Source organism: Canis lupus, chromosome 26 (genome assembly GCF_011100685.1).
Source record: "Canis lupus familiaris isolate Mischka breed German Shepherd chromosome 26, alternate assembly UU_Cfam_GSD_1.0, whole genome shotgun sequence".
NCBI classification, from domain to species: Eukaryota; Metazoa; Chordata; class Mammalia; order Carnivora; family Canidae; genus Canis; species Canis lupus.
This window is the reverse complement of record NC_049247.1, coordinates 34834438-34855891: the sequence shown is the minus strand read 5'-3', so window position 1 is coordinate 34855891 and position 21454 is coordinate 34834438. Positions and strand designations below refer to the sequence as shown.

General features: G+C 38.0%; 2 long non-coding RNA genes across 2 annotated transcripts; one reads left to right on the top strand and one right to left on the bottom strand.

Moving 5' to 3' along the window:
- Positions 1-481: 481 nt before the first annotated feature.
- LOC111092635 lies at positions 482-10138 on the bottom strand. The gene is made up of 2 exons (XR_005379512.1): positions 9854-10138; positions 482-6626 (listed from the first exon to the last, which is right to left on the bottom strand). It is a non-coding gene; the product is annotated as an uncharacterized LOC111092635 (long non-coding RNA).
- Positions 4158-21434, top strand: LOC111092636. The gene is made up of 3 exons (XR_005379513.1): positions 4158-4290; positions 6223-6361; positions 21053-21434. It is a non-coding gene; the product is annotated as an uncharacterized LOC111092636 (long non-coding RNA).
- Positions 21435-21454: the final 20 nt, after the last annotated feature.

Below are 21454 nucleotides of genomic sequence, written 5' to 3'. Positions count from 1 at the left end.
ATCAGTTGCATTATTTTACAGTAATGCCATATTTCCTCCTAATTCGGGGTCAACTTTTAGTACTCCAAGAAAGAAGTGAGTGATACCACAGATGGTGGCTGGAATGAGAAAGGAAGCAGCAGCATATGTGGCCACATTGCATGGGTAGCAGCCACACATAAACCAGTCTATCGTTAATCAGTATTAACATTTGTTGGGTCAGCAACTCATGGATATGCTAGCAGTTTGAAAACCTCTTTTATCCTCTGGGCCCGAAGCTAGTTTTAAGTACCTGATAATCAGACTTGCTAACCTTGTTTCAGAAAGACATTCTCAAAAGCAGTACCTCCTTGAGTGAGATTTTGAGGAAAGATCTATGTAAGTTTAAGCCTAAAGGAGAGATATAATCTGATAGAAAAGTATTAGGAGGTGATTTATGTTGAAGGTAGAAATATTTACAGGAAGGGGGGAAGAAAAGCAGAAACTAAGAGTGAGAATGGAGTGACTGAAAAAAATCAATACATTTATTTCAAAATTAAAAGATAAATCCCTATTTAGGGACAGAAAATTTCTGTTTACATTGTAAACATTTGGACCTTTAAAAAAAATTGAGTAACAGATGGAATTCTTCATGGAAACAAAAGTGAAAATCTCACCAGAAATTCTTAACAACAGGGAGAAAAAAAGCTTAAAAACCAGTGTTAAGATACCTGGATTGCTATCTGTAAAGAAATAAAATTATTTCATTCTTCTACAGTAGACTCTACTTAAATTTCAAATAAATCAGAATTTTAAATGTAAGAGACTGACTCCATGCAAATATTAATGTTAAACATTTATGAACATCTATATAACATGATAGGAGAAAAAAAAACATGATAGGAGAAAAACATAGTCTGATTATAACTGTAATTCCAGGAACAGTAATGTTAATGCTTTACGTATACAATTCCTTTAAAGTTTATCCCATGGCAAAAAATACAGACTATAGCAGAGTAAGAGACAAATTAAAAAACTGAAGAAAATATTGGCAACTTATATGACAGAACAATGGCTTCTAACTAGGAAAAAAAAAAAAAAAAAAACCTCCAACCCCTAAATCCAAAAACCAAAACACAACTGGGCCAGAAACATGATTAGAGGGTTTTTCGAAAAATGAATGCAATGGGCCAATCATCACAAAAAGTGATGGATTTAATATGACAGCAAGTTACCATTTCTCATGCTCCTATGGCAAAAATACACAGAAGTTGGAAAATATCTTCTGTGACTGAGACACATGGCTCTTGTGGGAATGTGAAATGGAGCAAATCTTATACAGGGACTTTAGCAATATTGAGAAAGATTACCCTATGTCTTTCCCCTTTATATAAGCAACCCCATTTCCAGGAATCCATGTGCAAAAATATACTAGCAATTGTACAAAAACTATGTAAGTCAGGACATCCATTGCCACAGTATTTACAACAGTGAAAGACAGGAGGAAAACTGGTATTCCATAGGGAATTGCTTGAAAAAAAAAGTATAGTATGTCCCAACAATGGTGTGAAAAGTAATTAATATTATTTCTACATACTGCAAGGAGAGTATAGGTAGGGTATATTGTTTGGGGAAAAAGAAAGAAGGAGAGACAAGTTTATATAAAATGCCCTTGCTTATTTAAAAAGGAATAGGAGAACTACACTTTTGCAAGTATGTTAATAAATAGAAAAAGTTAAATTAAGAGCTGTGGAAATAATGCCATGTGAATGGGTTGCATAATTATAATGCAGAGATAAATACAATTTAAGAATGAAATCTAGACATTTTGGAATAAAAACATAATAAATGCTTTCATCTATGTATTGAGTTGTTGGCTTAACCATGTTGAGAAGGATTTTCTTCAAGAGATTTTAAAAAGCCATGAGTTAACTGTACTTTTACAGTAAGATATATCACAAAGACAGCTCAACTGCTTACATAAATAAGTAAATAACTAAGTGAGCAGGAGAAGAAAAAGATAAAGAGAAAGAAAGAAAAGAAGGAAGGAAGAAACGTAAGAAGGAAAGAGGAAGGAAGGCCTTCAACTGTTACTAGTGATATTATTTCAATTTCACTGGTGCTGTTGTTCTAATATCCCTATCTATATATGTGTGTGTGTTTCTATGTCTTTATTTAAAATAAAAAAAACCTCATAAGTATTCATGTTAAATGTAGTTCAAAATCAATATTTCGGCATAAGAAAAACCAAGAAAATAAAAGGCCATAAAGGGAGGTGCCTCAAATCATGGGGTCGGCAGTCCTGAATATCTGTGTAGGAAGGGAGAAGCTAAGGATGTCAGAGCAAGGCAGTACCTGGACAGAGAAAAAGCTGATCAAGGTGTCCAGATCATCCAAATGTTAAAAAAGTATTCTAGTTGAAATGTCACCAAGTTAGGGACATTGGATAAATGTTTTGGGTTTTCTTTGAAATCCCACGATACCCGTGTCCCAGTAGTAAGGATCGTATTCCAGAATTAAGAACTATGCTGGAGATGTAAGTGAACAAAGAAAAAAACTCACAAACAAACAAAACACCCATGGACAAAATAAGAAAGGGGATAGGATGTGCGACTCTTTTAGCTGAGAAGATTGGCAGTGAAGGTGACTTGGGGGCTAGGAGCTGGAATTACTTGAGGGTATCTCTCTTCACATCTAGTAGTTGCTGCTAGCTTTCCTGGACTTAAGCTGGAATTTGGGGGTGGAGCACTTACTCGTGGCCCTTCCATGTGTCCTGGGCTTCATAAAAGAAGAGAGGAACTCAGGGTTGTTGGATTGCCCACGTAATGGCTGAAGATGTCAAGTGATCTAATGAACGAGATGGAAGCTGACCTACCAGACCCACGTGTCCTTAGGTGAGTCTCCCAGAAAACAAGTGAGACACTCAATCTCTTTCTCTGACCTTGCCTCAGAAGTCAATCAGAATCAATCTGTCACATCCTTCCCCAATATAAGCAAGTCAAAGTCCTATCCAGACTCCAAGGAGAGGTCATGGGCCACATCTATCAATGGGAGAAGTCTCAAAGAGCTTAAGGATATGTCTAAACACTGTCCAGAAAAGCTAGACCAAAAGCCTCTACAGCTTTGTGGTGATCCAAGAGTCATTTCAGTACCTGCTAATAAAAAACAACATGTTTCAGGAAAGAGCATAGATTTTACAGTCTCTACAATGTATCATCCACAGTGCTCCATATACAATTAAGATAGCTCTGAATCATTTAGATGAACTTAGATAAAAAGTGACCCAGGTTTAATAGAAAACCCAGAAAATCTTTCTGGACTTAGCATAAATTAACTATAAAATATGTTTAAGAGCCTATAGGAAAATACAGATGTAATGAATGAATATATGAGGAGGATTAGAAAGTAAAGTAAAAACCGGGGGAAAAGAAGAAAACAGAAAAACTCTACTGAAATATACAATATCGGATATCGAAATTCACATGATGATCTACAGAGCAGATCTACAGGGAGAGATTGGTCAGCTGGAAGCCCCTGCAATAGAAAACACGCAGGCTGTAGGTCAAAGAAGAAAGGTATGAACATAGCAAACTTGGTGCTCAGCAGACGAGGAAAGTAAAAATAAATCAAGCGATTTTGAAGAAACAACTGTCATAAGTTTCTAATTTGGTTAAAAATATCAGCTATGTATTCAAGTACCAGGGTACAACCACAGTAAAAAAAATAAATAAACAAAAGGACGATTTTAAAAAGAAACTATGCCTACTGTTTCGGAAACAAATTACTGAAAACTCAAAGACAGGATCTGAAAACATTATTAAAATCAAGACAACAGGAGCAAAATTGAGTCACTTATGCTAAGTCCCAGGTCACTAAACCAAGATTTAATTTATGGAGTCAACCTCTCCCAGAAATGGAATCTTTAACCCATCAGCCAGGAGTCACCTGGTGACCACTTGGGTGGTCATCGGCCTGGTGGATCCCAGCCATTCCTGAAGGAAAGTCACCTGGCCACAGGTCACTTTTTTTTTTTTTTGTAATTTCCTTGTCTCTACTTCCCTCAGCTGTGAAAGTCTTTTATTTTGTGCAGCAACTTGGAGCTCCTTTTTATGTGCTAGATGGAGTGCTGCTCGACTCATGAATCATTGAGGAAAGCCGATAAGATCTTTAACATTTACTCAGTTGAATTTTGTTGTTCAACAGCACTCATTGAGGAAGGCAAGAGCAACAAGGTGAATGGCAGCTGCCTTTGATCCAGAAGCAATGGAGGCCTGTTACTGAACACACTGTCTCCGTTTCTGTCGCCTCCCTTCCTTGGCATAAATGTCTCATGTGAGTCTCTGTGTTTCCTTTTCAATTTATTCTAATATTTTTTGGAGCAGAAAGCCTAGATCTCCCTGAATGCTGAAGTTTATGGAACAGGGGTAACCCAGGAGCTCATGAAGGAGTTAGCTAAGTGGAATCCTGTTTGTTCTTGGCACCGTTTTTCCCCTTCTGACTCCCCTGAGTAGTTGGTTCATTGTAACAATTCTAGATCGGATTGATCGTAAACCCTGGGGGCATTATCTAAAATTGCAGATAGGAAAATCCACCTGTTCCCTGGGAGGAGGCACTAGACTCTAATGGTAGTTTGGATGGTTTTTCCAGGAATGAATTATGATGAATTGGTTTATAAAGACTGGCTAATTGTTGACAGGAAAGTCACAGAGCACCCAGCTGTATTTGGAAGGCATTCACAAAACTCAACAGATAAGGCTTGCGTTGTTATCCAAAGCCCTGGAGAGGGAGCATGGTATGCTGCTCGAGATGGGCAGGGTCAGGGGTCAGGGTGCCCAGGTCCCCGAGAGAGGGTAGGGATGGCGGTGGAGACCCGGTTAGGACCACCGTGGCCTATCCTGGGCTGCCAGAGCCTGGCATCAGACATCACCATCCAGACCCTGGACATCTCACCTTGAAACAAAACCAAATGCGTGCTCCCTTGGGGACTCACCAACCTTTCAAGGCAAGGAAGCTGGCAAATAAGGTAGGCATTTCCAAACAACGAAAGGCATGCAAGCACACAAATATGTCCTTCAGTACCGCATTTTTCTTATTGTCTTGCTCTCCCTATCCAGCTGGGGGAAGAGCTCAGCTCTCACTTTTCTCACTCCAAGCATGTGTTACCATTCCAGAAGATCTTACACGCGTGAGAGCACTCCTCCATTTAATGGGATAGTTTACACACCTCCTGATTTTCTCATGTCATGCTTCCTGTCAGCAAGGCCAGAGTCTTATCGAAAAGAAGGGAAAGGATCTTGGCTCCAGTGGACTTCAGCTGCATTTCCAACTCCAGTTTCATAGTCAACGATACTGTAGCCCACTCCTCAGTTCTGACTTATGACTCTTTTTACCTTGGGGGACGTGCGGGGGTGGCACTGAGTTTGTTTCCAGAGCTCTCCTTCCAGGAGCCTTCCACACAAGTTAAAATAATCCAGAGAGTATATATCCAAGTTTTCATCTGTGCAATCTCTGCATCTCTCCGGGGTGACACATATTATGTAGCCTTGCTCAAAAGCACATTTTTATTGTTTTTGCCCCAGGAAAGCATTTGGTTGCAACAATAGAAGCCTGTTCAAATTATGTAAAGGTGAATTTGGTGTTTGGAAATAGGTGACAAGGACAAGTGATGGAATGGGTCATGATAAGAGGGATGCTCTTGTGATCCAAGGTGGCATCTCATGCTTACATGGGTTCAGATAATTAGAAGGACTCAGACTCCACAGAACACATCCTTGAGAGACTTTAATAAAGGTGAAGGATGTGGTAAAGCAAAGGAATGGCAGGCACACATCTGGGCCGAGCACCTGCTAGGAGAGACTTAGTAGGTTTTGAGTCACACGAGACACACTTTGTGGATCATGAAACAGCAGTTATGTGCAAGAAATCTTGGTTTCAGGAGACACCAGGCATAAGTTTCCAACAGGACATATCAGGCCCCATTGGTTACATACCCAAGTCAGGTTTGTAACCAGTTACATGATATGCAAGCCATCAATTTACACATTGCTACATATCTGAGAATCTCTAGGAAATTTTTGAGGTTTAAATAGCACGATGAAAAATCACTAATTAACCCCCTGTGCTCTTGATTTGGTCAAGAGTGACCATCAATCTTTCTGGAGCTGGAAAAGAACTCTATTTTACACACAATTGCTTTCTTTCTTTGTCTCTTTCTATGGCAACCTCGTTTCCCTCATCTCTTCTTTAAATCTTCTGTTTTCACAGCCTCTGTGTGGACCTGGTCCAGGACTGTTACCAGTGCTGACCGTACTGGTCCAGTGCCCTTTAGCGTCATCTTAGAATTCCCATCTGAAGGACGGTTACTACTGGTTGCTGACCAGCAAATGGATGACTTGCCCTGGAGGTAGGTGTCCCCTGACAGCCCCCATGGCTTTGGTGGGTGGTCTGGATCACCAACACAAACGTATTTCCAAAAAAGTTCTGAAAATGTGCAGGCTCCTTTCCAAAATGCCATTGCATTTCAGTAACCCAGAAGAGTTGTTCACGAACTACTCTGTGGGGGTCAGGACAGAATTCAATGCCCAGAGTGAAATGACAAGTGATGTAAACCAGGTGAGCTCTGGTTTACTCAAGCCCCAATTGCAGTCAGAGAACTCCTCCGCTTGTATCTATTTAAAAAAAAAAAAAAAAAAAAAAAACTTTAAAAAATAAGTTTAAATTTCACCACATACCATGGAAATCCTTCTGAGATACTACATAAATCGTTTTGATAGATTAAAGCAAATTTGAAAAATTATATATCCTATTAATTAGAGATCTCATAGTACGAGGTTATAAATCAAGTCCTTAATTATTCGAGAAAATTGAAGTCAGTATCCCTGCCTTTGCAGTTTGCCCTGATAGACAAATATGTAACTCATTATGGACTGCCAATAAAATATATCTGCATTTATTATTAAAACGCATACTTAAGTTTATCTAAATGAGATTAACATGAGAAAAGTAAGAAAAATGGTTACTGATTAAGACTAACTCTGTTCCATTAGAAAAAAAGAATGAAACAGTATGGAAAATGCTATTCTTGAACCCATCCTCAAGCCCATCGCTTTAGAAAAGGGGAAGGATGTTATCTCATGATCCCGAGGTTTTATTGCTCTTCTACATAGCAGAAAAGAAAGCATTATCTAGAAAAGGTCAAATGAAATGGAAAGAATAAATCCCTTGTGGAATTCCAATGAAAGATACATTGATTATCCATAAAGGCAACTCATAATGGAGGACTTAAGACAAAAAGGTGTAAAAATTAGATGAAAATATGTCAGTTACCTGAGAAAACATGCACTACTCTTCTCTCCCCTTTGCCTGGAATTATAAAAAATGAGACATTCTGTGGCCCTATTGACATAAACTTAAAAACACGCAAATGACCCCCAAGTGTTAGAGGTCATAACAACGGTTACCTTCGTAGGAGAAGTGGTGGCAACAAGAGGCTGAACAAGGGAATTCTGAGTCAGTGGTAATACCCCTTCTTTTCTGGGTTGTGGCTACACTGGTATATTCACTGGGGAATTTCATCTAGCTCTGTGCTAACAATCTTTCCACTTCTTTGTATCTATACTATTTATCAAAAACAAAAGTTTGTTTTAAAAAAAAATGCCCCCAAATGGAAACTTTCAGCTGTTCATTTTTTATCCTGTTTCTCTTGACTCAAGAGACAGTAGAAGTTTTCCCAAGGTTTTCAGAAGCTCCAGACTCTGAAGTCTGCACAGGCTAGTGTAACACCCAACACACACACACACACACACACACACACACACACACCATTGTGTGTCCCAGGATGTGGTTTCAGAGTCCACAACAAGCGTACACTGAATGACTGTTTGCTCAAGGACCCAGTGCATGGATGTGCATCAGATGCCCTAGAAAGCTATTAGGCCAGGAAGCAACAAGTAGATTTAACACAAAGGACGTTGTCAAGAAAAAATAGAACAGTTTTAGTGAAGTGATAGTTTATAGTTTAAGAAGTGAATAGCAGGAGCACCTGGGTGGCTCAGTCAGTGAAGCGTCTGCCTGTAGCTCAGGTCATGACCTCCAGGTCCTGCAACTGAGCCCCACATCGGGCTCCCTGGTAGGTGGGGAGTCTGCTTCTCTCTCTCCCTCTGTCCTACCGTCCTGCTCATGTGTGCTCACTCTCTCCCTCTGTGTCTCTCTCTGTTTCTCAAATAAATAAACAAATTCTTAAAAAAAAAAAAAAAAAGAAATGAAATGAATACCAGGTGAAAAAAATCAGCCATTGGGAGCCAGGGCTGCTCTCAAGAAGAGCCCCCTCATCCTTTCCTCCTGTGAGAGCCTGGGGTCACGATCCAGGAAATTGGCCCTCCTCTGGCACCTGATCTTGGACTTCCAGCCTCCAGAATCCTGAGAGTGGCTGAACTTATAAGTCATAGCCTATAGGATATAGTCTATAGGATTTGCTATAGTAGCCTGACTAGACTATGATATCATCCCAATTAAGAAAAAGCTAAGGGGATTCCTTAGTGCACTTAGCTAAGGGTGGTGCAGTGGTTTGGCGCCTGCCTTTGGCCCAGGACGCGATCCTGGAGACGCGGGATCGAATCCCACATTGGGCTGCTGGTGCATGGAGCCTGCTTCTCTCTCTGCCTGTGTCTCTGCCTCTCTCTCTCTCTCTCTCTGTGACTATCGTAAATAAATTAAAAAAAAAAAAAAAAAAAAAGAAAAAGCTAAAAGGAAGAGACTGAGACTCCGAGCAGCTATGTGATGGTTCGCAGATCCTCAGGTGCCACTTATACCGAACCTGGCACACAGGGCCTGTTCAACAAATACTTGATAAATTCTAGATAAAACGAGTAAATATGATAGAGAAAGAGAATCGGAAGAAGGAAACTAGGACTCTTTGAATATAAAGTCCGTCCTCTTTCCCATGCCCTGCTTATGGTACATTTAGATTTTCCATATAACAGAAAGGAGATCTTTGAATCTTCAATCACGTACGTTAAAGTAAAAAGAAATTCTAAAATATCATCATATCATCGCCTCTTAAATCCCGTTAGCCTCCCGAATGTGCTAACGTTTGCTACGGAAGCGAAAAATCTCTTGTTCTTATAGTGTCTGTGTGATAAACTTAATCTACAGGCTAAATCTCAACCATAAGCTTCAATTAATACACACAAGACCGATTCTTTCGCCCTGAGTCCCACAGTAGAACAACTGGAGTTTAGATTTTGAATGAGATAAACAGCTTTATGAAAAGATAGAAGCTGGGATTATGACAGCTCAGCATTACTCATTAAATATTATAACGAGCATATGCTGTCTGCGTCTAACAAAGAGAGTAAGATAAGAAATAATCAGTTTTGGCTCCTGTGTAGTATTTTATCCACTTTCATCTTCTATAATTCATAAAGCTACTTGATAGCATTTTGGAGCTTATAGTCTTAAAATTATAACTGTTGTATAATTTAATTGCAAATAACTGGGCCATCTCATTTAAATTCTCATTACTTTGACATTTTCTAAACCCATGGAGTCCTTTGAGATTATCTTAGTTTGCCAGAAAATTATCAGACATAGTTTGGAACCATTATAAAAGTTTGAGAATCATTACCTTTGAGATTCTTTTTTTTTTTTTTTTTTGTTCAGTAAAATCACTGATGCTGAAAACTTTCAGCTGTTCATTTTTTATCAGTTTTTTTCTACCATTGATCTTAGCCCAGAAACTTGGATCCAAAGAACTGTCTGAACACTAGATTAAATATTTCTCAGAGAGAAAGAGGGACAGAGACAGAGAGAGAGAGGGGGACACAGAGACAGAGATGGAGGGGGCGGGAGAGAGAGATGCATTGTACTCAGCATAGCACAGACATGGTTAACTAACCTCAATTTAAATTGAGTTTTGTTGTTTGATAACTTTTTCTTCTTCAGGCTGGAGAAGTACTAAAGCTGCACTGATTATCTTAGCTCCCTTTAGTTACCAGGAGACAAAAGAATTAGAATACAAATGATTCCAAGGTGTTGACACGGGGAGGAGGAGACTTGTGACCAGGAGCAAACACAGGATTTTTAGCTTCATTTCTTGAAATGCATTCCCAGATGCTTCTTTTCAGGCACCAGATGATTGGATGTCAGCAGATAAACCACCTAACTCTCCTCTCCCCTGCTGAACACGGGTCGGCCCCTTTACTCACATATTACGTCGTCACAATCGGCTAAGACCCTCATCACAGAAACTTGTGCTGATATTCACACGTGTCCACAAAGTAGGTCGCACTTTGCGAGGCGACGTCGAAGTTAGGAAGTCACATGTTGCCTGTGGTGGAGCAGACACAGCTACACCCGGAGATGCCTCTTCAGCCTCCTCAGATGCCGAAATGTGTTTTTCTAATTGGTATGGTTGGCCACTTCCCGACGTGCAGCATTGAAGTGGGCAAGCTAGAATTCCTATCACATTTAAGAACAAAAGATCTGTTCTTTCCCACAACATATGTTGCTTTTATTGAAGAGATTCTCATTCCCTATCCTAAGTAAAAATTACATCTTGTCTATTAAATAAGGAACAAAGCTTCCTTACTGAGTATGACATTCTTGGCCTGACTTGCAAAACAATCAGATACATGTAAAGATAGAATTTAAAAATCGTGGAGAACAAAAATTCTGCTAAAATCTGAGAATATGGAAATTCCAGTAATATATTTCTTGAGATTAGTATGACTTTGATAACAAACTAGACAAAGATAGGAGGATACATTAGCAGGTTAATTTTATTTATAAATTAGGGACAAAACTCAAACAAAACCATGGTTAGCCAACTTCAAGTGTGTATTTTAAATATATATATTTATGTACATGATACATTATGCATTATGCATACATCCCATTATTATCTATATATTGACCAAGGCTTGCTTATCCACCAAACATAAGACTATTTTAACATTAGAAAATTTATTATTATAATTCACAAAATCATTTAACCAAAGAAGTAAAACAGTATGATAAGTGAAATACATTACCTAAGACACTGCCTGAATTTTCATAATTTATTTTGGAGTCAGTGTAATGAATTAAGAAAGATTCTGCTTATACTTTCATATTCACTTTTTATAGAACTTTTAGAAAAATAAGAATTTTTTAAAAAAGACTTTATTTATTCAAGACTTTATTTATTCACAGATAGAGAGAGGCAGAAGGAGAAGTAGGATCCATGCACGGAGCCTGACGTGGGACTTGATCCAGGGTCTCCAGGATCACACCCTGGGCTGAAGGTGGTGCTCAACCACTGAGCCACCCAGGCTCCCCCAAAAATAAGAATTTAAGAAAATGTCCATGATATGTACAAACTAGCTAATACAAAGCTACAGTAAACATCATTTTCAGCAGAGACAACCCTTAGAAACAGTTTCATTAAGATAAAAAAACAAGATACCGGCACCCATTATGGATGGTCTTGTTCGCTATATCATTTAAGAGATGGTCAAAATAATAAGGAAAAGAAGAAAGACAACGGGATCACCATCTGGAAGGGAGATATAACGGTATAATTATACCATCGTCAGTAACACTGTTATTTCCGTGTCAGTAACATTGGAAAATGCAAAATCTGTTAGTTTGGGAAATTCCCCTACACCATGGAAAAACCTTTCAGAAAATGAAATGGAAAAGATTTACAGTTCACATCAGCAACAACAACTTTAAAGTACCCAGGAACTGACTGAACCAAATATGCAAGTGTGTAATGGTGGAGAAAGTTTTCGCAATACCTTGTGAATGTGAAAATCCTCTCAGTCAACGGACGGATATGCCAAATTCATAAACTAGAAAATTTAAGAAGATAAAGATATTAATTCTCCTCAATGGGATTTCAATTGAACTTCAGCAGGTTTGGGCTGGGCCGGAGAACTAATTCAAAAGTTTACAGAATGGGTACGATCCTCCAGAAAGCAAGGTCATTGTGAGGAAGAAAAACTCATCTACCCTAAAAAGCACAACCTATTAAAAGTCTCAGGAGGTAAAATTTGTGACCAGACACTTGAAAATTAAACAAAACAGCTGGTCCTCCTGGGAGCTATGCTTCCCTGTGGGTAGAAATTCTTTAAAATCATGATGTAGAGAAATAGTACTTTTTTCAAGAGCGGGCCTTCAGCCCTCTCCAACGCACTCAACATCCCAGTATTTTACAGAAACTCCTTTTTCACCTAATCCAGCCCAAGTCACCCTGCGTTGCTTAAAATTAAGAATCCTGATGGACAAAATACCGCTAACCAATGCCGAATCCTACAAATTGACAAGAACAAGACAAACAGTTCTTTAAAGAAAATAAAATCTTGGAATTAACTATGAAGTTTTAAATTCAGTGCAGCAGATCCCTCTGCCTGTCAACCCAAGTTAGCCGAGACCATCTGTTTCACATCTTCCCCCGAGCTCACAAAATACACATAGAAAACAAATGGCTTTTCTTTCTTTTTCTTCATAAAGTGCAGCCACAGAGTTAATATGCCTCTGTGATTTCCTCTTTTCCTTTGGAATCAAATTACAGACCCTCAACCAAGCCTTTCCCCGACTTATGGATATTAAGGCTGCAGGGTGTTTTCCCCTTTTACTCCTTTTCTTTCTTTCTTTCTTTCTTTCTTTCTTTCTTTCTTTCTTTCTTTCTTTCTTTCTCTTTCTTTCTTTTCTTCTTTCTTTCTTCTTTCTTTTCCTTCTCTTCTTTCTCTTCTCTTCTCTTCTCTTCTCTTCTCTTCTCTTCTCTTCTCTTCTCTTCTCTTCTCCTCTCCTCTCCTCTCCTCTCCTCTCCTCTCCTCTCCTCTCCTCTCCCTTCTCTTTCCAGAGCAGTCTCAGGTTTATAGCAAAATTGAGAGGAAGGTACAGAGATTTCCCATATACCCCGGCCACACACACACATAGCCACCCCCGTTATCATTGCCCATCAAAATTTTTGTACATTTGTTATGTTGATGAACCTATATTGGAACGTCTTTATCACTCCAATCCATGGTTTACATTAGGGTTCCCTTTTAGTATTGTATGTTCTGAGTTTGAACAAATGTATAGTGATATGTATTCACCATTATAGTGTTTCTTTCTTCTCTCTGTAGGAAAGAGGTGGTAAAATTAGTGCTGCAATAAATATCCTGATATGGATACTAGAGGCTTTTAGAGTGTCTATCTTCAGAAATGGACTTGCTGTGTCATCCCAGTTAGTGAGACAAAGCAGAATGCATTAAAAAAAAAATCATAGTCTCCTACTGTCACTGATTGATATGACTTCATACACATGTTTTCCGTAAGAGGAGAAATATACATTTTAAGGTAAACTTTTAAAAAAATCTGGCTCTATTTCTAATTGTTTTCTCTTTTTCTAAAGATTTTATTTATTTATTCACGAGAAACACAGAGAGAGAAAGAGAGAGAGAGGCAGAGACACAGGCAGAAGGAGAAGCAGGCTCCATGCAGGGAGCCCGATGTGGGACTCGATCCCAGGGCTCCAGGATCACTCCCTAGGCCGAAGGCAGGCACTAAACCGCTGAGCCACACAGAGATCCCTGTATTTCTAATTTCTTAATGTGCAGGAAAGACATCCATTGATGCAGATAACATGGCACAGTGCTGGGTTTCCCACTAGAATTCCTGGTTCACCCTTGTGATCACCACACCCTGAAACCTCACCAGTCAGTGAAGAGCACTCAGGTGCTCCAGCGTCTGCAAGGTGATTTGCACTCTTGTCTTTACTAAATGTTGCAATGGCTCCCATTTTTACATTTTCAACAGCTTTTGTGCCACAAATAGCAATCAGACAATTCACTACTCAGAATAGATTCAACCTCATAAGGCCTCTGCATTCAAATGAGGGACCCCCCCCAGCCCTTCGGTGTGACACTTTACATCTAGAGGGTCAATTCTTCCCAGGCTCACTCATACATGCTCAAGTTTTCATTGTCTTTCAGTGTCTTCCTTTGTTTTTGTTTTTTTTTTTTAATTTTTATTTATTTATGATAGTCACAGAGAGAGAGAGAGAGAGAGAGAGAGAGAGAGGCAGAGGGAGAAGCAGGCTCCATGCACCGGAAGCCCGACGTGGGATTCGATCCTGGGTCTCCAGGATCGCGCCCTGGGCCAAAGGCAGGCGCCAAACCACTGTGCCACCCAGGGATCCCCCTTTGGGGTTTTATTTGAATCTCCTGCCTTCATTTCTTTCTTATAAAACCCATAGAGGCAGCACCACTTAAGACAGGTGCACTGTGCCCAGCATTGCTGATGGCATTTCAGATGGTTTGAGCAGCGTGTTTGTGCCTCCTGGGGCTCCCAGTGCTCTCAGGAACCCACGAGGAGGCCGGCGCTGTGGTGGGACAGCTCTGTCTCCAAGTATGTGTCCTGCTTTATTATCTGGTCCTGACATTCGTGCTTCTTCCAAGAAATGGGCTCAATCCGTCTCTGTCTTAACCTCTTTCCCTGAGATCAACACTAATTCAACGAGCCTCCTGAAGGGAGTAATGTCACCCCACAGCAATTGGTTTTACAGGTGTTTATGGGAACAATAAAACATGTTCCCTCCTCTTCCAGCCCTAATTGCAATGCAGCTTTCTACTTACCACAAATACATCTAGGTATGTCTTTTTGGGCTTCCCCAGAATACTAATACATTGGATAAGGATTTTATTGGAATAAAAATTTTATTTTTTGGTTGTTTAATTGGGTGATTGGTTACTTTACTCACAATGTTCCTAAAAACCTCTCAGCTATTTGATGTTGACAGTGAGGTCTTCATGGGCGAAATTTTCGACCTGCAGCACAACACCTATTTGACAATAATCATGCCGCTAAATTGGGTGGGCATAAGCATTTTTTGGTTAGAAGCTTTAGGAAAGAATCTTAGACTTATTTTTATATGAGTTTATCTGAAGTATAGTGTTCGAAGCCGACTTTTAATTTCATAAACAGCTTCATTCTGAGAACACAAATTCAGTAGGTGAAAAATGGTACGCATAAAGAGAGGCAAAGCAAAAGCATGCCACTTGACAAATTAGATGTGAATAATTGATCTCTCCATCTGACTTGCTAACTACAAGCTTGAATCATTTGGGAAAAAAATGTGGAGACTGAATACAGAAGTCTCACCAAAAGTCTCTTACGCAAAATTGCCATCAGCAAAGACAAAGGGAAGAAGGGAAGGAAAGAAAAGAAATAAAAGGAAGGGAAGGAGAGGGCGTTAAGAAAATGAAGACATAAAACCTAATTGGTGGTATCAATAGTGTCTGGTTCTCTTCTTTTTTTTGTTAATGTTTAGCTACCTCTTTACTGTTTTAACGTTGGTTAATGTGTCATTTCAGTTTTAATCTGCTTTCTAATCTTCTATCTGGCTCAGCTAATAATATTCATCCCCCTGTCTATATGAGCAAAATACACAAAAAGTGTAATTCAGGTAGTTTGTTGCTCATAATTGATTACTTTGGTGTCTCCAAAACCCCTTTGGTATTATATCTTCTTGCTTTAATACTTTGAATAATTACTATCAATTATTCATTTCACATTTTCTACTTAGTCATTGCCTTTGTTATTTCTATGTGGGATAAAGAAAAAATAATTATCAGCTACACAATATCTCCAAACGTTTGTTCATTTTTACCTACTTGAAATAGTGCTAACAAACTAAACCTCTTTGTATATAACTGCTTGTTGAAATGGAGCTTAGTGTCCATTCTATTCTTATTCTGTGATATGAGACTATATATGCAATGTGTGTATAATATAATATGAAATAGCTACCATATATACAGTATATATAGATACCACATCTTAACACTAGAGTAGTCTTCCCACACACTCCCATTTCCTTATTCATTTTTTAGACCCAGATGAAAATATCCCACTTGCATGTGACCTCCTGAAATGCTTCCTCCTGTTATTTGTCCCCTCCATTTTATTCCACAGCTTTGCACGCTAATATTTATACACTTTGTGGCACATAACTATGTCTCCTTCCCCACTACAAGATACTATCTTTTGGGTGACATCCTGTTTTAATCCAATTCAACCCCATGAATTCTCAGTCCCTAAGGTGTGAATATGAAGATGCATAATCCTTCACCAGGCGGAGATCACAGGCTTCAATTGAACGTGATGACTATTTGCATGATCTATGTCTTTTTTTTTTTTTAGGTAGATGGATGGTTTTAATTTCATTTTATTTTATTTTTTTAATAAATTTATTTTTATTGGTGTTCAATTTGCCAACATATAGAATAACACCCAGTGCTCATCCCATCAAGTGCCCCCCTCAGTGCCCGTCACCCAGTCACCTCACCCCCTACCCACCTCCCTTTCTACCACCCCTTGTTCGTTTCCCAGAGTTAGGAGTCTCTCATGTTCTGTCTCCCTCTCTGACATTTCCCACTCATTTTTCTCCTTTCCCCTTTATTCCCTTTCACTATTTTTTATATTCCCCAAATGAATGAGACCATATAATGTTTGTCCTTCTCCGATTGACTAATTTCATTCAGCATAATACCCTCTAGTTCCATCCACCACGTCGAAGCAAATGGTGGGTATTTGTCGTTTCTAATGGTTGAGTAATATGATCTATGTCTTGATTGCTGTTAGATGACATTTCAGAGCAGCATTTTAAAAATCCCCTCATGTTCTCAGGGCTTAGGAAGTATGCTGAATTATATTTTACTTGAATGAGATATTATCTAACTTAAAGAGGCTGTAATTGCCATGATGTTTCAGAATCATTTGTACAATACCATAGTATTTCCAAAGGTTTGGTTAAAGTTCTGGAAAAACAAAAAGAGAATATCATAGAGTTGATGGTATGTTGTTTTTGTAAAAAAATAAATAAATAAATTACCTATGCAGAATTAGAACTATATACATAAACTAAATTTATATTTTCCTTGAAGAACATTCTCTTCTACAAACATCCAGAAAAAAATACTATTAATTAAGCCCAGTAATGGAATGGATGCTATTTGTTCACTGAGGCATCCAGCTTGTGAGACAGCATGAGTTCTCATCATGTGTAGGGATTATCAAAGTAGAGTCGCTATTAAAGATAACTGTGAAAGGGACACCTGGGTGGCTCAGCAGTTGACTATCTGCCTTTGGCTCAGGGTGTGATCCTGGAATTCTGGATTGAGTCCCATTGGGTTTCCTGCATGCAGCCTGCTTCTCCCTCTGCCTACGTCTCTGCCTCTCTATTTCTCTCTATGACTCTCATGAATAAATAAACAAAATCTTAAAAAAAAAAAAGATGACTGTGAAAATGACAGCCATTTTTAAATTCTGACAGTTATGTAAATGGAAATCCGAGAGTTTTAAGCATGTTGTAAAATGGTACTCTTTGTTATCTTATTCTTGCTTTATACTGCTAATCTTTAACCAGGCAGAGATATTAGGTGTAAAAAAAAATATATAAGTGAAAAAAATTTAAAAACATAGGATCATTTAGAAAAATAGAAGAATAGATATAGCTAACTAAAAACTCTTTTCGAAAATAGAAGTTTAAATTAAGGACATTTCCCAATTGGAAGAAGGGACAAAATCATAGGCAATATAAAAGAAAAGGTTAGAAATAAATAAATTAAAATTACTAAAACTTAGAACAATATAATTTCAGAAAAAGAAGTAAATATAAATAATGAGAAACAGTTACTGAAACAAGAAAGAGAAATCTCCCTAATTTAAAAAGATGAAAATTTCAAGTTAAGGAAAAGAACATAATCTAATTATTTACAGAGGGAAAAAAGAAGATCACATACAAGGAAATAAGATTAATATTTTTCAATGATAAGAGTGGATGCAAATGACAATAGAATAAAATTGTATTTGTGACCCAATTTTTGTTTCTGTGACCCCAGAACAGTGACCTGTTCTCTTGGGATATCTCCCCTAACGATGCCAAACGGTCATTGAAGTTTAAGGTACAAGTACAGTTGAAAAGTTCAGAGGTAGATAAACAGACTGGCATAGAATTTTCAACATTTTGAGAATAGGAAGCTCAGGACCTAGAATTTTATATCCAGGCAAATTGGTCTTCAAATATTAATCATACATGTTAGTTAATGATATATAGTAATGATACACTCAGGCATACAAGGCCTCAGAAGGTTTGCCAAACACACTTCCATCAAAAATAGTTTTGGAGGGGGCACCTGGGTGGCTCAGTTGGTTAAGCATCCGACACAGTTTTGGCTCAGGTCATGATCTCAGGGGTGGGGGATTCAGCTCCAGGTAGGGCTCCACCCTCAGTAGAGAATCTACTTGAGATTTTCTCTCCCTCTCCTACCCTTCCCCTCTGCTCACACACTTGTGTGCTTTCTCTCTCTTTAGTAAAAAAACAAAATATTAATAAAACGGTCTTGTAGATGAGGCAAATATAGGAGATATTAGAGGAGATATATTAAATAAAATTGATCACATATCTTGGTAAAATATGTCTTAAAAATAGCTACAACCAAAGAAAGAGTTTGGAGGTAAACAAGGAGCCTTAAAGAAATTCTTGGTACCATCTCATATACTCTAGATACTGTGTACCTTCTCCCTTACCAAGCGCATAGCTCTGGTGTTGTACTATTATAGATCTCTGGATACTTAGCTCATGGAGACCCACAAACAACCCCAACACACTACAGTAAAAATACAAGAATTTAAGCCTTTTGTCCTTTTTGTACTATCCTTATGCTTACTGAAGTAACTGTCACACAGTGTTTAATATTTCTTTCATTGAAATGAAAGACTGACTCCCAGGAAGTGAAGTCATTTGTTTGCTTGGTTGGTTTTGTTCTACAGTCTTCTCTCTACTAAACAGCACTCAAGTGAAAATCTGATGTCACATTTTAAGGTTAATATATCTTTTTACAAACTCTTTAAAATTATCTACATAAATTTATGTTTATTAATTTGTGCAAAATAAGACTCTGTTTTAAACACATAATTCTAATTTAATTTGGAATGACTCATTATACCTCTAATTCCCTTTAGCTTTCCCATGCCAATAGGTTCATGAGTCTCCTCATAATGAGCTGCCAGCTTGTTTCATCAACGAAAATCTTCCATTATTGTACTTCCTGACTACAGTGACTGCTGTATTTTGGCAAAAACTCTGGTGCTTTTTCCCATACATTTTCAGTATGAATCATAGTCTCATCATTTTTTAATTTAATAGTGAGGCATCATAATAAATTAAAAATAACCATTCACCAGTAGGAGGTCTGCTATTTATACTTCTTGTGAAGGATATTCATTTCTTGACTACATGTAGAATTATTCTTTCTGGGATGCAAATAGAAAGGTATTTCTTCCACAGAATGGAATTTCAACTAATGTAGTTGATAATGGGAATTGGAATTATGAAGTATTTACATTTTTTGTAAAATTCTGAATTAAGCTAGCTAGTGGATGCTAATGTGATTTTAAGCGTATTTATTCTCAACATGACCCTAAATATCTGCATGATTAGCCTATAATCAACGGAATCTGTAGTTTCATTAGAATATGTTTGGTTTTCTCTGTGTGATTATTATAATTTGGTACAAATGTACCAAGAAAAGAAAAACAGGGGCAGCCTGGGTGGCTCAGTGGTTTAGCGCCTGCTTTCAGCCCAGGGTGTGATCCTGGAGACCTGGGATCGAGTCCCATGTCGGGCTCCCTACATGGAGCCTGCTCCTCCCTCTGCCTGTGTCTCTGCCTCTCTCACTCTCTCTCTCTCTCTGTCTCTCAATAATAAATAAATAAAATCTTTAAAAAAAAGAAAAAGGTATATTTCGAAACTCAGACTGTATCATTCTAACTTTTCAGCTATCATAGATCCCTCTCCTTATTCCTGCAAAATGACAATAGATTATTGTAAGTTGTTGGTTGGCTCTTCCATTCAAACCTAAGTTCTACATCTTATTTGTTCTGGAATCAAGAAGATCTCATAGGTTGTGTGGTTAAGTAGGAAAAATGAATGGAAGAAGACTTTTGCCTGAAATATCATCAAAGAATGGCTTCTGTTGATCTGCAATGTAATTCCATTCATATGACTCTGGGGTTAAAAAAAGCCATGGAAGCATCAAATTCCTGTAGGCTAGATAATTTGTAAATTGATTCCATGCGCTTCTCCACTATGTTATTTTGATATTGATAGATCATAGAAAATGACAGAGAAGAATAGATTTAGAAGTTATTGGCTAAATTAAAAAGCATTTAAATTATTTAAATTTTAAAATCTTTTAAAAACTACTCTTGGCTATTTATTTGATGAATTGATTAAATAGAATTTGCTTTTTTATCATAAATATGTCTTATTAACAATGAAATATTGTATTTTTTAAAAATATTTTATTTATTTATTTGAGAGAGAGAGAGAGAGAGTATGAGCAGGGAGAGGGACAGAGGAAGAGTGAGAAGCAAGCTCCCCGTTGAGCAGGGAGTCCCATGCAAAAGTGGCTCGATCCTAGGATCACCTAGCTCATGACCTGAGCCCAAGACACACTTAACCAAATGAGCCACATGGGTACTCCATGAAATAGTTATTTTAATAATAAAAATGTTCTTTATCAAGTATTTAATATGATACAAACATCACTTTTACCACTATAGCTATCAATATAGATAGAGGAGAATGAATAGTGCTCAGATATATTTCATTTCTCAGTATAATAGAAATTAAAGGTAGTTTGCAATGGGATAAAACTGAAATTCAATTGTAAACTTTGAATAATATATTTTGGCAGATGAACAATAGCAAAAATTAATATTCAAACTATTCACATATCTACAACGAAAAATCTAAGACCATAATTAATTATTATTTTAATAAGCTGGGGATGTGGTTGCAGGATATGGGAACAGAGACAGTCCACACTCAGTATGGAAGCAGAGGCTGGACTATTGAGGCAGCATAGATGAGTCTTGTGAGTAAAGATATAAGAAGTTTGGCCTAAGACCCATGAGGAGCTGTCAAAAGATTTTAACAGAAGGTTATTAGAATCAGCTGTGCCTGGATATCAGATTTCAAGTAGTTCATGCCAATGCTTAACTAAGTTAAACAGTTAAGCACCATTTCTGACAAATGCTATCTGTTTTATTTATCTCACAGGTATGGACTTCATCCCAGAAGGAGGTGAACAAAAAGGGGCAGGATATGGGAAGAGAAATTGAGCCTCTGTTTCTCCATCTAAAAATAAGTGACAAAATCAGTATCATTTTTACTGTGAATATCACTATTTTGACATACTGGTTTAAACTGAAGGAGGTTAATGTGGTTGTTAAAAAAATTTGAGTACTTTAAACAGATAATGAAAAACAAACTATTCAACTAAACCAACGCGTAAGTCAGGACAGTGGTTACCTTTGAGAGATCAGCAGTGATGTGAGGGATTTTCAGTGAGTTTCTGAGCTGTTGGCAACCGTGTGCTTCCATTTGGGGCTTGCTACCATATATGAAATATGGCATAAATGTCAAACATAAATAAGTGGAATCTTAGAGGCAAAAGAGAAA